The following is an 11,919-nucleotide window of genomic DNA, read 5'->3' as shown; positions in this document are numbered from 1 at the left end:
TGCACATAATATTTCCATTTTTAGAAGTAACAACAGTCTTTAACAGGAATTCTCCATAGAAAAAAGACGATCCCAAAAAAGTGGCACTAATTTCTCTCAAATTAAGATAAGCATAATAAGAGCCCTGAAAATGAAACCGATATACTTATGAAATTATAAAAATAATTTATGTAAAAAAAAAAATTAAGTAGTTATTTAATGTGCGACTTACCTTATTAACAACGCAGTTAGGAGATTTAAACATAAGTTTAATGACACCACCGAATGAAAAGTGCTTGCAAGGATCTGTTACTTTATACGTCCATAGTACACTTTTATTATTACTCTTCAACGAATAAACCGTTATTTTGATCTGTAAAATACATTTCACTTAATTGTTAAAGATTAATATTATGATTATCGCTTAAACGCCAATGATTCTGTTCACAATATCTAGACAATAATTGTTATTATTATTTCATTGAATATAAAAATCATAAGCCACTAATAATATATGTAGATTTTCCTAGCTTGTCATTTTAGCGTAACCTGGAAAAACACGGAGTGATGACAAAGGTTTGGATAAAAAATGTCAATTTTCGTTATCATATATTCCACGTTTTTTATAAAAAATCATCTAATTTGTGCGGCTCGAAATCCGTCGTAACAAGTTATTAAATTATAAAATCTCAAATAAATATCTATTATATGTCACTATACATAATAATAAAACTGGGATAATAATTGAATATTAACTTAGCAAAGCAATAGACGCTTAATGACATACTCACATCTTCAATTTTAGTCTCTTCTAAATAAGTAATATTAAAATAACCAATCAGATTATGACCGATCTCAGTCAAATTTGTGAACACTGAAGTAGAATTATGTGATCTAGGTCCTCTACACAACTCATATTTAGCCCAGTTTATATCGTATGGACCCTGAAAGTAAAAATAAGATATTTACTTCGAAAACTGAAACTTTACACATTTTTTACGTTTTGTTAAGTGTACGAACAGTTTTTATAAAATATATATATGAGTGCTTACTTACGAAATTATTGAAATCCTTTGCAAATAAATTTAAAATGGTCCCTGTTGAAAACAACAATACCAAACAGGTGACACTTAGGGCTGTGCGCATGATGTTGAAATGAGATTATAACGAGATCATTTATTTCGCCACATCACTGATTATGTTTATTTTTTACTAATGTTATTTTAATGCTTTAACTACATCGAGTGCATAAATGTGCCATTGATCGGGTTCGTTACTTACAAATTATTATTATTATGTTCCGCATCCAATTTTATTATTATCTACTTATTCAGGTTAAATATATCTATTTTATGTAAATATAGCGTTTGTTATTGCATATACAAAATTTGCAATCGCGATCTTGTGATTTATAAAAATAATTTTGATGTTCATATATCAATTTACAAATATAATAATTAATCACGGAAAAGATTTTTTTTTTTTTCAAAATATTTATTGGTGTTTAAATTAGACACGAAAATATAGCAGTGTATGGAGAAGTCGCAGAATCCAATTAAATTCAATTCTAATCAAATCATTAGAGAGTTTTCTCGATCTATTGATCACAATGGATTAATACTAAAAAAAAAATTACATAAAATAATTCAATTCTGGCTAAGACATCCTTTTCTCACAAGGAGATGCCCAAATGGCTCGATATCGACTTCAGAGTATTTATTTACCGTAAAATAAGAAAAAAACTAAGTTTATTTATAAAGTCACTTTAATATATTGTAAGCCTATAAATTATTTTATATAAAATATTTATAAATAATTATTAAAGATTGTATAGCTTTTAGCTATTGAGTTATATTCAATCACAGAATTATATAAATGTAATTAATACTTTTTGGTTTGACATTTTTATAATAAAAGTAGAAGAAAAATATTTTTAAATTTGACATGGGAATTGTTAATCTGGATTGAAAAGCGGAAGATAATGGATGATTGTAACAAAAACTGGAAAAATAAATATTGTAAACTATATTAAATATTGTTAATTATTTGACGTTCCTATTTACTTGAAGCTCTTATTTAATTCAGCTTTTATTTAATTTTTATTACTTTTAATTATTTTTTTTTGTTCATTGTGTCTTATACACTAAACACTGCCATTTTGAGGTTTAAATATTTTTAAAGTGACATAAATAAGATAATAAGATCTTGCTTGACAATATTAGTGCTATAATTCAAATAGAGCAACATACATTTTCCAATGAACTCTAATTGTACCTGATTTATCATTAATTAGACTGTTACAACATGTTTACAATTACTTAAACAAGCATTTTAGTTCAAAGTAATATGTCGGACACAATACAATGAATAATCAAAATATTTTAATTAAAAATCAAAATTAAGCTTTATCAACAGTTTTAGCTGAGAAGCTGAATCTTCATGTTAGTGTCAATAAGATCTCACCGAAGTTTAAAATCTAAAGTGATTTTTAAATTAACATCACATTCCTATTTACTTGGTGGTAGGGTGTTGTGATCCGTCTGTGTCGATAACCACTCATCATATATTTTACCGCCCAACAGTATTATTAGTATTGTTGTGTTCCGCTTTAAGCCTGTGTAACTACATGCCCAATGGACATAACATCGTAGCTGCTAAGGTTGTTGGCGCATTGGTGATGTAAAGAATATTTAATATTTCTTACAGCGTTTGTGTCTATGGGCGGTGGTGAGTACTTACCATCAGGTGGCCCAGTCCGCCGCCCACCTACCTATATCATAAAAAAAACTGCACTACTGTTTAATGTTATATTAAGCAAAATTAATTTAATTTTGCTTTTAACCTTATTGAAACTATTTTTCATTGCAATCCAATCCAAATTCAGTAATAACGCATTGTGTTTTAGCTCACTCAGGCTGAATATATGTATATTATATTCGGATCCAACTTCGACCGAACCGCAACTAATTCTGTTAGTTACGATTACGTTTCGATTCGGTTGCGAGAATGTGACAATTTGTTAACTTACTCAATGTGAAACTAGAATCTGTCTCCAATTTTATTGGCTTAATTAATTCAATATATAAACATTTGAATGATTATTAGTTTTTAATGAGTATTAATATCAGTAGATCTATTATGTAAAACTCGAAACTCTTTAACAGACCACGCTCGTAAAATGTTAGAAAGTTATTATATGCAACGTTGACTACAATTCCAACATTCAAAGGCATACGCATCAAAATAACGTATAACAATTCTAAGGCGTTTTCAACATTTCACAAAAAAGTTTTTATTTTCTATTCTTACAGAATAGCACTGATTTATTTTTATTCATTTTTATCGCATTCTTAGGGAAAAGGATAAGAATCCGTATCCGTATGTAACTAAATAGAAACGAGTGAAGTTTGACACATTGTGAAATAAGTGATCTATATAAATGAATCCTATTTTTGTACAACTACTTCATTTTACTTTTAATCAAATTTTATTATTTGCGAATGTAAATGAAAACATACATATTTTATAAAAAAAGACTTATTAAATGTAGAAAATAAATCAATTCAAATAATGACGTTAGTACGAAGACTATAAAACTTGTTATACTTAGTTCTTGTCTCCAAAGTATGAATACATAATACGTTAATAAACAAATCTCCTGATTTTAAATTGCAATAATGATTAAAAACCTTAACTGAAATTAACTTTGATAAAAAATACAAAGGCTGTGTATGCGTCAACCTTAATATCAAATACATGAAAAAATGTTTAAATGTGAGAATATATTATTAATTTTCTAACAGACATTGAAATTGTACCCACCTCTACTAAATGCGAACTAGAATGTTTATTTGGAAAAAAGTAGACACAATTAGGGTTCTATTCCAGCATCATTTTATAGAGTGCTATTAACAGTAATTGTTAGAATTAATATACACCACAACGTATGTATCTTTATGTATAAGCTATTAGAATTTTAATATTTCACGAATTATTTACTTAGTATAAACCAGAAAAAACTTATCATTGTATAACATCAGTATAAATACAATCAATATTAAGACTCGAGAGTATTCAAAGATTTTAAAACTAAAAATTGGTAATTAATTGGAAACTTTGAACAAATTGGTATTTATTTATACCTGTTATAAAAAGAATAAAATAAAATAAAGTGCGAGTATTATATTGTCTCCAGCACAAACAATTTTTACAAAATTTAAGTTCAATACTTACCACAAAAGGTAAATAGTACAAGATATAGTCAAACAAAAACTTGTAAAAATATTGTTTTCCAATTAAAATATAAGCTATTTTAGTCTTAAAATTAGAATAAAAATATTATATTTAGCGAAATAATTAAAACTATAGTATATTGTTGCTTCATATTCGTTTATTTTTCATTACAAAATTTTTATAATTCCTCTAGATAACTTTAAGTTTTCTTTGAAAATCTATCAATAACAATCATGCACAAAATATTTCCATTTTTAGAAGTAATAACAGTCTTTAACAGGTATTCTCCATAGAAAAAAGACGATCCCAAAAAAGTGGCACTAATTTCTTTCAAATTAAGATAAACATAATAAGAGCCCTGAAAATGAAACCGATATACTTATGAAACTATAAAAATAAATTATGTAAAAAAAAAAATTTAAGTATTTATTTAATGTGCGACTTACCTTATTAACAACGCAGTTAGGAGTTTTAAACACAACTTTAATGACACCACCGAATGAAAAGTGCTTGCAAGGATCTGTTACTTTATACGTCCATAGTACACTTTTAGTATTACTCTTCAACGAATAAACCGTTATTTTGATCTGTAAAATACATTTCGCTTAATTGTTAAAGATTAACATTATGATTATCGCTTAAACGCCAATGATTCTGTTCACAATATCTAGACAATAATTGTTATTATTATTTCATTGAATATAAAAATCATAAGCGACTAATAATATATGTAGATTTTCCTAGCTTGTCATTTTAGCGTAACCTGGAAAAACACGGAGTGATGACAAAGGATTGGATAAAAAATGTAAATTTTCGTTATCATATATTCCACGTTTTTTATAAAAAATCATCTAATTTGTGCGGCTCGAAATCCGTCGTAACAACTTATTAAATTATAAAATCTCAAATAAATATCTATTATATGTCACTATACATAATAATACAACTGGGATAATAATTTAATATTAAGTTAGCAAAGCAATAGACGCTTAATGACATACTCACATCTTCAATTTTAGTCTCTTCTAAATAAGTAATATTAAAATAAGCAATCAGATTATCACCTATCTCAGTCAAATTTGTGAACACTGAAGTAGAATTATGTGATCTAGGTCCTCTACACAACTCATATTTAGCCCAGTTTAAATCGTATGGACCCTGAAAGTAAAAATAAGATATTTACTTCGAAAACTGAAACTTTACACATTTTTTACGTTTTGTTAAGTGTACGAAACAGTTTTTATAAAATATATATATGAGTGCTTACTTACAAAATTATTGAAATCCTTTGCAAATAAATTTAACATGGTCCCTGTTGAAAACAACAATACCAAACAGGTGACACTTAGGGCTGTGCGCATGATGTTGAAATGAGATTATAACGAGATCATTTATTTCGCCACATCACTGATTATGTTTATTTTTTACTAATGTTATTTTAATGCTTTAACTACATCGAGTGCATAAATGTGCCATTGATCGGGTTCGTTACTTACAAATTATTATTATTATGTTCCGCATCCAATTTTATTATTATCTACTTATTCAGGTTAAATATATCTATTTTATGTAAATATAGCGTTTGTTATTGCATATACAAAATTTGCAATCGCGATCTTGTGATTTATAAAAATAATTTTGATGTTCATATATCAATTTACAAATATAATAATTAATCACGGAAAAGATGTTTTTTTTTTCAAAATATTTATTGGTGTTTAAATTAGACACGAAAATATAGCAGTGTATGGAGAAGTCGCAGAATCCAATTAAATTCAATTCTAATCAAATCATTAGAGAGTTTTCTCGATCTATTGATCACAATGGATTAATACTAAAAAAAAAATTACATAAAATAATTCAATTCTGGCTAAGACATCCTTTTCTCACAAGGAGATGCCCAAATGGCTCGATATCGACTTCAGAGTATTTATTTACCGTAAAATAAGAAAAAAACTAAGTTTATTTATAAAGTCACTTTAATATATTGTATTATTATAATTATATTATAATTATTTTATATAAAATATTTATAAATAATTATTAAAGATTGTATAGCTTTTAGCTATTGAGTTATATTCAATCACAGAATTATATAAATGTAATTAATACTTTTTGGTTTGACATTTTTATAATAAAAGTAGAAGAAAAATATTTGTAACAAAAACTGGAAAAATAAATATTGTAAACTATATTAAATATTGTTAATTATTTGACGTTCCTATTTACTTGAAGCTCTTATTTAATTCAGCTTTTATTTATTTTTAATACTTTTAATTATTTTTTTTTTGTTCATTGTGTATTATACACTAAACACTGCCATTTTGAGGTTTAAATATTTTTAAAGTGACATAAATAAGATAATAAGATCTTGCTTGACAATATTAGTGCTATAATTCAAATAGAGCAACATACATTTTCCAATGAACTCTAATTGTACACGATTTATCATTAATTAGACTGTTACAACATGTTTACAATAACTTAAACAAGCATTTTAGTTAGTCGAGCTAGTTCTCCTAATTAACCGTTAGGGCATTAGCAGCACTATCACTAAAAGTGTTTGCAAAATTTTAGTATGGATCTTCAAAGATTGGATCCAAATAAACAAACGATATAGTCGAACATAAACTTCTAAAAATTTTGTTCTCAGCTTAAAGCGAGTACTTAAATTATTCTAATGCTAAATATCCATAAAAAAAATAGAAATGTACTTTGTTCCTGTAGACCAGTGATTCCCAAAGTGGTCCAGGTGGACACCCAGGGGTCCACGGGAGACTTGCTGGGGGTCTACGTAGGCGTGAGTAAAAAATGGGGGTCCATAAGATGTTAATGGGGGTCCACGAAAATTTATCTACTTTTGATATTAAAGAGCAAAAATGTAAGCATGGTTTCTATAAGGGCCTACCTACATTGTTTTAAGTACCAAACTAAGCAGATAATATTTTAATAAGGCAAGCGACTGTTACTTGTCCAAACTTGCGTATTCGATATTACGTACAATTTCGTGTACAGACTTGCAAAACGCTATCCGCCCGACAATGCTTAATGCTTGTTCAGACATGAACTTGATCACCACTATAAATACTTGATGCCAAAGGTACCTTTTTTTTCGTCATCAGTTTGAGAGAATCACTAACAAATTTTTTTTTTTTTATGTTAGAGGTGGCAAACGAGCAGGAGGCTCACCTGATGGAAAGTGACTACCACCGCCCATGGACATCTGCAACACCGGGGGGCTTGCAGGTGCGTTGCCGGCCTTTCAGGAAAGAGTACGCTCTTTTCTTGAACGTTCCTAAGTCGTATCGGTTCGGAAAAACCGCCGGCGAAAGCTGGTTCCACAGAGTGGTTGTGCGAGGCAGAAAGTGTCTTAAAAATCGCGCTGTTGTGGATTTTCGGACATCTAGGTGGTGCGGGTGATATTTGGAATTTTGACGAGATGTCCGAAGGTGAAATTCAGCAGCCGGGATTAATCCGAACAATTCCTCGGAACATTCCCCGTGATAAATTCCGTAGAAGATGCAGAGCGATCCAACATCTCTACGCAAAGCCAAAGGATCAAGCAGATCGGAGAGGGCTTGATCGTCGATAATTCGAGCCGCTCTACGTTGGATATGGTCAAATTGAAGGAGCTGGTACTGGGGAGCACCCGCCCAGAGGTGAGAGCAGTGTTCCATGTGAGGCCGAATTTGCGCCTTGTATAGTCTTAGACGATGAGCCGACGTGAAATACTGTCTTGCCTTGCTGAGCACACCGAGCTTTTTTGATGCCAATTTGGCTTTGCCTTCCAATTGACCGCGGAACTGAACGAGGCTCGAAACATCGACGCCAAGTATTCCGATACTAGCTGTGGCGGCTAACGGAATGTTCTCGAATCGTGGAGATACGACAAATGGTGTTTTTTTAGCAGTTAACGCGCAAACTTGCGTCTTTTTGGGGTTGAAATGGACTAGGTTTAGCCGACCCCAGTTCGAGACTTTGTTTAACGAAGACTCGATTTCAGACACAAGTTTGTTCCGGTTTTCTTCGACGTTTTCCCGAGAAATATTAACACGGCCGGTGTATGAGGTGTCTACGGTGCTGTCGTCTGCATAGCAGTGAATGTTACTGATTTGCAACATGTCATTGATATGCAGAAGAAACAGAGTGGGTGAAAGAACGCAGCCTTGTGGAACACCAGCATTGACGAATTTTAAGTCGGAGCATGCACCGTCGACAACGACCTTGATGCTCCGATCTGCCAAAAAACTGGTAATCCAGTTGCATAATTTCCCGGGAAGCCCATAGGAAGGAAGCTTCGAAAGAAGCGCTTTGTGCCACACGCGATCGAAGGCCTTCGCTATGTCCAGACTGGCTGCTAATGCCTCCCCCTTGCTCTCAACTGCTTCCGCCCATTTATGAGTCAGGTAAACTAGAAGATCACCGGCTGAGCGACCCCAACAGAAACCGTACAGGCGATCGCTAATCAGCTGGTACTCCTCTAGGTACCGCAGGAGCTGGCAGTTAATAATGGACTCCATTACCTTGGAGAACAAGGAGGTGATGGCTATAGGCCTATAATTGGACGGGTCTGAGCGGTTGCCCTTTTTAGGGATCGGATGCACCAAAGCAGTCTTCCAGGAGTTCGGGACGACACCGAATGCATAGGATTGCCGGAAAAGACGCGTTAAGACCGGTGCCAACTCGGGAGCACAAGTCCGTAGCACGATTGGAGGGATGCCATCGGGTCCACTCGACTTATGAATATCCAAGGAAAGAAGTGCTTTACGAACTGCACTTTGCCGGAATGTAACCTCCGGCATCGTGGTATCACATCGCGGGATTGTTGGTGGTGAATTTCCTCGGTCATCTAGAGTCGAGTTCGCCGCGAAGAGAGAGCCTAAAAGATCAGCTTTCTCCTTCGCGGTATGGGCCAATGACTCACCGTCTCTGTGCAAAGATGGAAAAGAGGGCTGACAAAAATTCCCTAAGACAGCCTTAGCAAGAGACCAGAACGCACGTGTTCCTGAAGGGAGGCGCACCAGTCTCTCGCCAATTCTGCCAATGTACTCCGTCTTCGCCTTAGCAATCACGTTTTTGAAGGACCTAGAGGCAGAGTTATATTCCTTTCTGAATGCGCTGGTGTTTACATCACGAGACGCAGATGCGTTAGCCCAGTCTTGGTAGCGTTCCCATTTTCGGCGTGAAGCCGTTTTGCAGAAATGACCAAACCAGGGCTGGGACTTGCCACCGATGGGGACCGCAGAATACGGAATGAACAGTTCCATACCCTGAAGTACCACATCGGCGACAGAGTCAGCAACAACGCTCGGATCATCCGGCGAGAAACAAACCTGCCCCCAATGGTAGGATGCAAAGAAGGACCGCATTCCATCCCAATCTGCTGACTTGTAGTGCCACACTCGGCGGCAGCCCACGAAACGAGGTCGTGAGTACCGCGCCACCGGCACTGTACTCCGGACGAGACAGTGGTCCGACGAGCCCAGAGGGGGATCGACGATAACCTGGTAGCCATCCGGATGGGAAGTCAGCAGAAGATCCAACAGGGAAGGTATATGATCCTCCACGTCCGGTATTCGCGTTGGCGAGGTGACCAGTTGTGTCAAATCGTATGCTAAAGCGAAGTCGAGAACAGATCTACCCGCATGATCGGTAGTGCGTGATCCAAGCCATTCGGCATGGTGGGCATTAAAATCGCCAAGAATTACGATCTCTGCGGATGGGATCTGCTGCAGCACGGAATCTGTAGCCACTTGGACGTGCTCAACCAGTCGGTCGGTTTCGGCATTACCGCTATGGGACCTATAAAGGCACGCGTAGATTCGCGGATGGTCGTCGCAGTCTACACGGAGCCAGATAATCGATAGGTCCTGACCTTCAAGGCTGCCGAGGCGTCGAGAGCAGATATCATCTCTGACGTAAACACACACCCCAGCTCGTGGTACAAAGGAATGTTCCAATTTGTACCCGGGGTAAGAAAGAAATGTCGTATCGGCAGGAGAGGATATCTGGGTCTCGGTAAGAAAGAGCAAGGCCAGCTTCGCCGTCTCAAGGTGAAAGTGAACGGCGTTCAAGTTGGAGTTGAGTCCCCTTATGTTGCAGAAGTCCACAGTGTGGGTGGTAGGGGTTGCCTTATGATGCCTGCTCCGCTTGCCCCGAACAGTGGCGAGCGCAAAATTGCCCCCCCCAGAATTCGGAGGGCAGCCTGGGCATCCCTGCTCAGGTGGTGTACGTCCTGAGCATGGATGCCCAGAGAGGGATTCTCCACCGCAGTCGCTGATGGTACCCTCCTGGGGTAATGAAACCAAATTCTGCACAACCATTATGTTTTGGGGGGGAGGGGGATCGGGCCTCCGGGACTCTCACATACCGGACGAAACGCGGTAGCATAGCTACCACTTTACGCCGATTTTGAGTGAGAGAGTGGTACTACCCCGGGCGTGCCGGCCCATTCGGCTGCAACCCAAAGGTATGCAGTGTGGCACTACCACTAGAAAAATTCATAGATTTTAATTGCTGAAATACTCGTAGGGTTACTAAGGATAGAATTAAAAGCACCAATATTAAACAAATTTAAATTTAGTTCATATTTTAGTGTTTATCTCAAACTGTGGTTACGGACACATGCCAATAGGTGGTCCACGAGAAAAATAAGTTAGAGAACTACTGCTGTAGACTTTTTGAATCGTCAGTATACAGGATTATATTAAGTTTAAAGCTACTGGCTTTGGTAAAAAACTTAGTGATTACTATTTACTTTACTCCTGAAGGATGTTTTGACTTTGCGGAGTCGGAAACTTGACTATAATCTTATCTTTACTTCTCGTGTTTATAGAACGATTATCACTGTTTCTATCAAAATAATGTTTTGAGAATATACATAATATTGTAGTAAATATATGGTGATACAGTTGTTAGTAATCCTACTATGATAAGAACATCCCAAAGATACTCTCGAGCTCTAGCAATATAAATAGACCGAACAAACCTTATTTGTAAAATGAAAACAGATTCAATATTTATATTGTTACGCCAAAGTAATATGTCGGACATAATACAATGAATAATCAAAATCAAGCTTTTTCAACAGTTTTAGCTGAGAAGCTGAATCTTCCTGTTAGTGTCAATAAGATCTCACCGAAGTTTAAAATCTAAAGTGATTTTTAAATTAACATCACATTCCTATTTACTTGGTGGTAGGGTGTTGTGATCCGTCTGTGTCGATAACCACTCATCATATATTTTACCGCCCAACAGTATTATTAGTATTGTTGTGTTCCGCTTTAAGCCTGTGTAACTACATGCCCAATGGACATAACATCGTAGCTGCTAAGGTTGTTGGCGCATTGGTGATGTAAAGAATATTTAATATTTCTTACAGCGTTTGTGTCTATGGGCGGTGGTGAGTACTTACCATCAGGTGGCCCAGTCCGCCGCCCACCTACCTATATCATAAAAAAAACTGCACTACTGTTTAATGTTATATTAAGCAAAATTAATTTAATTTTGCTTTTAACCTTATTGAAACTATTTTTCATTGCAATCCAATCCAAATTCAGTAATAACGCATTGTGTTTTAGCTCACTCAGGCTGAATATATGTATATTATATTCGGATCCAACTTCGACCGAACCGCAACTAATTCTGTTAGTTACGATTACGTTTCGATTCGGTTGCGAGAATGTGACAATTTGTTAACTTACTCAA

Source organism: Vanessa tameamea, chromosome 10, assembly GCF_037043105.1.
Source record: "Vanessa tameamea isolate UH-Manoa-2023 chromosome 10, ilVanTame1 primary haplotype, whole genome shotgun sequence".
Lineage (NCBI taxonomy): Eukaryota > Metazoa > Arthropoda > Insecta > Lepidoptera > Nymphalidae > Vanessa > Vanessa tameamea.
Note: the sequence above shows the minus strand (reverse complement) of the source record.